At 51.9% G+C, this 4,734-nt stretch overlaps 1 long non-coding RNA gene across 1 annotated transcript in view; it reads left to right on the plus strand.

Moving 5' to 3' along the window:
• LOC108642041 overlaps positions 1–4,411 on the plus strand; it is a 64,710-nt gene extending 60,299 nt beyond the window's left edge. The window contains exon 5 of the long non-coding RNA XR_001922428.2: positions 4,108–4,411. This is a non-coding gene — a long non-coding RNA (uncharacterized LOC108642041). The remainder of the gene's footprint in view (positions 1–4,107) is intronic.
• The last annotated feature ends 323 nt before the right edge of the window (positions 4,412–4,734 follow it).

Consider the following 4,734-nt stretch of genomic DNA (forward strand, 5'->3'; position numbering starts at 1 on the left):
GTCCAACACTTGACAGTGCCATCAGTGGCCATTCTTGTGCCAGGAGAATGAGAAAAACAATTTTCCATCTTAAAAACCTGTCTTGGCTTTTATGTGCAGCTAAAAAAAGAGATTTATGATTTGAAACCTCCCAAGAAAATCTCCCAGACACGCCAAACATCCCCACAGCTAATTTTCTCTCTGTAACTTTTTAATTTTCTCCCAACCATATGTCTCCAATTGTGTGAGTTAATATTATTCATAAATGCAGCACAAATAGGAATAAGACCAATTACAGCAAAATACTCCCCATCTTTTTAATCTCTGAGGTTATGGAGAGGCTGTTCTCTTGCAGATTTAACATCTCCCCAGAAATCACCCGGGCTGCAGCGTTTGACTCCTGCCCTGTGCTTCTTGTCAAGTTTGCAGGATTTTGCCAACAAATTAACGAGGGGAGAGTTCCAGGGAATGTTGATGAGCCACAGGGAATCTGCCATTTGGCTTCAAAGCCTTTGCAACGTGCTCTGGGAGGGGCTGGGGTGTGGAAGGATCCAGCTCAGCATTCCCGGTCTCTCCCTGGCACGGCCCTTCCCCGCTGCTGTGTCGGGAATGTGGGAATTGCTCTGGGCTGGGGGTTCTCTTCCAGAGCCAAAATCACACGGGATTTCTGAGGCCTGTCCAGAAATGCTGGATGGTTCCATGGGGTACCTGTTACATCTCGTGTGGGGTCACCAGAGCACCACATCACTTGTGTGGCACCAGAGCATCCATCTCCTCTGGAATCCCCATTCCCACCCTGGCTGGGAGGAGGAGAGGCACAAACTGAGAGGGATATTCCCCCCCCTCTGGCTCCCTGCCAAGCCCCTGCAGCAGAGCAGCTTCAGAGGCAAAAACTGGCTCCTGAATTTTTGAATACAGTGGCCCTTTTGAATATTTCCCAATACGCATTCCCAGGATGCTGGAAAGGGTATCACCAATTTTCCATAAAGATTTCCTTTGTTTTGTTGTTCTTTTACTTTCCCACCCCAGCTCTTGCTCAGAACCTGAAGGTTCCCATCCAAGCTTTGAGGTAGTTTGGTTTGAAATGGGAAATATCCGTGTCTGCTCCGATAAACCAGAGTGAATTCCTCATGGAGAGCCCGGGCTTGAAGAGGAACTTTCATCTCTCCTCCCTCTCCAGCTCTGGGTCTTTGCAGCTGGAGTTTTCATTTGAACTCCTGTTCCCTCCCAGCCATTTGGATCCTTTTTTTCCTCTGAGTGTGGCTGAAGTGACGGGGTTTAGTCAGGGAATGTTCAGCCACCTCTGTGGAGACCTGTGGAACAGCCAGGACTGTTGTAGGGAGCTCAGACCTTCCCTGGATCCCACCCTCTGGGACAGTTTTGGTCAGTGATATCAGAGCAAAATGAGGCTGTGGACTAAAATGGATGCTCATACTTTAGGTTAGATTCCCACTGCTAATTCCTTGATTTCATAGGAAAAGAGAATCATGGAACAAATTGGGTTGGAAGGGACCTCAAAGCCCATCCCATCCCACCCCCTGCCATGGGCAGGGACACCTCCCACCAGCCCAGGCTGCTGCAAGCCCCGTCCAACCCGGCCTTGGACACTTGCAGGGATCCAGGGGCAGCCACAGCTTCTCTGGGATATCCATTCCAGTCCCTCCCCACCCTCCCAGGGAAGGTAAAGTCTGATCCCATCCCCTCTCAGAAGGGTCTGAGCTGACACTGTTCTGGTCCTGGTGTCTCCATCCCTGCATTCCCATCCCTGCATCCCTGCTCTCCTGGTGCTCCTCTCCAGGACACTGCTCCTCTCTGCTATTTATTTTCCTTCTCCTTTCAAAGTGTGTCCTTTCTGCTCCCTCTTTTCTCATCTGGGCTGGATTAGAAATGCTCTGTTTGCTGCTCAATTAAAGTGCCCTCTCAGACACGGCAAAGTTCAAACAGTTTTAGCTTTTGCCTAAAATATATCTGTCTGGATTTAATGGGCTTTGCAGGCTCCACTTTCAAAGTGGTTATTAATGGGATTTGGACAAGGAACTCTTGCTTTGTGCTATTAAAATAATACAAGAAATCCTTCCATTGGCATTTAATGTCATCGACTCAGGCATGTCAAGGGTGGCACACAAAGGCTTGGCCTGTCTGTGCTGGGGCTGCAGCACAGCTGGGAGATTGCACCCAGCCTGACAAATAACTGAAATCAGTGGCTTTTCCTGCCTTTAATGCTGTTGCTGGTGTCATTGTTCCCTGGAGGATGTGTCTGTGGCAAAGCTCCACTGAGGTCTGAGAGAGGATAAACTTGGCAGCTGGGGCTGAGCCTGAAGCAGGACCAGGAGGGAGGTGGGACAGACCCTCAGAGCACCTGCAAGGCAATTCCTGTGGCTCCACAGGACCTGGGCCACGGAAGAACATAGGGAATGGGGCAGGGATCCACGTCAGGATGTGAGGGGAAACCTTAAGAAGCCTTTTCTAGATTCCCAACTTTGGAGTGCCCAGCCCTGGAGGTGTCCCAGGAAGGCCTGGCCGTGGCACTCAGTGCTCTGGGCTGGGGGACGAGGTGGGCATCGGGCACAGGGGGATCCATGGGCTGGGAGGGCTTTGCCAGCCTCAGGGATCCTGGGATTCTGTACTGTGCTGGTGAAGAGCCCAGATCCTGGGGCTCCCTCCCAGGAGGGGATGACAGGCTGTGTGTCCCACTCACGGGTGTCCAGTGAGCCCAGTTCACCCAGACTCTACAAAGCAGGGGAGCAGTTACAATGCAGAATTCCTTCTATTCATGAGGAGAGCCCACTGCCGTGGTCCTGAGTGAGGGGCAGCAGTTGTGCTCTGCTCACCTGCATCTGCTCCATCCCTCCTGCCTCTCACAGCTCATTAAAACCTGGGGCCTCCACAAGACAGCAGCAGCAAATTTAGGAACTGCACATTGTTCCGAGCCCAGCCCTAAGAGCACCTTCCTGAGAAATGACAGGCAGGAATAAACGTCCCTCGGGATGATTTATCCCCCGGATTAGGCTCAGCTTGTGAAAATACACCGAGTTTAAATCACTGTCAACCTTGAAACAACAGCAGAGGAGGTGCTGACCCGGGGAAGCAGCAAACAAACAACTGTGTTCCCAGTAGATTGAACTGCAAGCTGGCTTCAGAAATGAAATCTGGGGCTTTAATGCTGTCTGCCTGAAAATCAAATGGGAAAAGGGAGTGGTGGTGGCATCTCCCAGTTACAAGTCAAACCAGGGGGATAAGAAACCATAAACTGCCCAAAGACTTGAAGGGGAGTTGCACCAGGAACTGGTGATGAACTGCTCCTGCCTGGGAAGTGCAGGGAGCTGGGAGCTGAAGCAGTGCTGGGCTGGGCAGTGCCAGTTGGCAGCTGCACTCTGGGATCTCAGAGCTCTTTTCCAGCCTGAATGACTGTGATCCTGCTTCCCAGGGCTGCTCCAGGCAGAGTGTGGACTCTGGTTGCCATGGCAATGCCCTGACCCTCTCTCCCCAGGGCAGTGCCTAATTAGGGCAGTCCTGCTTTGGGTGCCTGGGTCATGCCCCATGTCCCTTCAGGGGTGCTGGGTCATCCCTGCAGTTCATTATCAGCATTTTTCAACTGTCCCTGATTTGTGGCCAGCTGTGGCCTGGACACGCAGCTCCCTGGCCTGAAGTTTTCTGGGTGTTTTGCCTTCTGTGGAAAAAAATGAATCAACCCCCCAGCTCTCAACCTTCCTGCACTAATTCCCGTGTGCAGACTGTGGCAGTGCTGGGGGACCCTGGCATTTGAGGGGGTGTGGCTCTAGGGGTGGGAAAGGGTCCGAGCTCCCCACAGGGATTTGGGTGGTGGCATTTTGGCAGGGGGTTGGAACTAGGTGGTTTTTAAGGTGCCTTCCAACCCCAATCCTTCCATGTTATGATAGGAATCAATACTCATCCTGTTCCCCCCTCTGCCATGGGCAGGGACACCTTCCACTAGACCAAGGCTGCTCACAGTAACCTCATTTTTTCCCCCTCCCAAGCAATAAAAGCAGGAATGAGACATCCAGGAGGAGCTGAGGACGTGGAAGGGGTGGTGTAAATTCATGGCATGTTGTTCTGGGGGCCAGGATTTATTTCTGATCAGCTTATCCTTCTTTTGTTTTCCTCCAGCTGCTCTAGGAGGACAATCCAGTTCCACCAGGAACACCGAGGGACACGGGATGTCACAGCAGCAGCAGCAGGACCCACTCCAGCCCCACTGGATTTTGGCTTCCTGGTTGTCCTGGCTCTTGGAAAACCTTTCAGTCACCCCATGGCACACCTGGCTCCTGGGAAATGCTCTGGATGGATGGATGCACTGCTGCAGTGGGGGGGGGAATCACAGGCAGGAATAAAGGCAAAAGAAGGGAAGTCTTTCTCTGGGAATCCCCATCCCTGGAAGTGTCCAAGGCCAGGCTGGAAGGGGCCTGGAGCAGCCTGGGCTAGTGGAAGGTGTCCCTGCCCATGGCAGGGGGGGGGATGAGATGATCTTTAAGGTCTCTTCCAACCCAAAGCAGTCTCTGATCCTTCAGGGAAAGGCTGGAAAAACAATCCATGATTTTATTTCCCCTCCCATTCCAGCTGCTGTCCCACCTCACCCCAGGCCTCGTGTTCTTATTTTAAAGAATTAAAGCCCCACTGATCTGAACAAGGTCAAGTGTTCCTTTGCCATCTCCCAAGCCACAGTCCCACCTCTACTCCTGAAACGGCTCCATTTGCATAAATTCGCCTGCAAACAATTAAAGTTAATTAAGATAA

The sequence above is a fragment of the Manacus vitellinus genome, unplaced genomic scaffold (assembly GCF_001715985.3).
Source record: "Manacus vitellinus isolate BGI_N305 unplaced genomic scaffold, ASM171598v3 scaffold_94_pilon, whole genome shotgun sequence".
NCBI classification, from domain to species: Eukaryota; Metazoa; Chordata; class Aves; order Passeriformes; family Pipridae; genus Manacus; species Manacus vitellinus.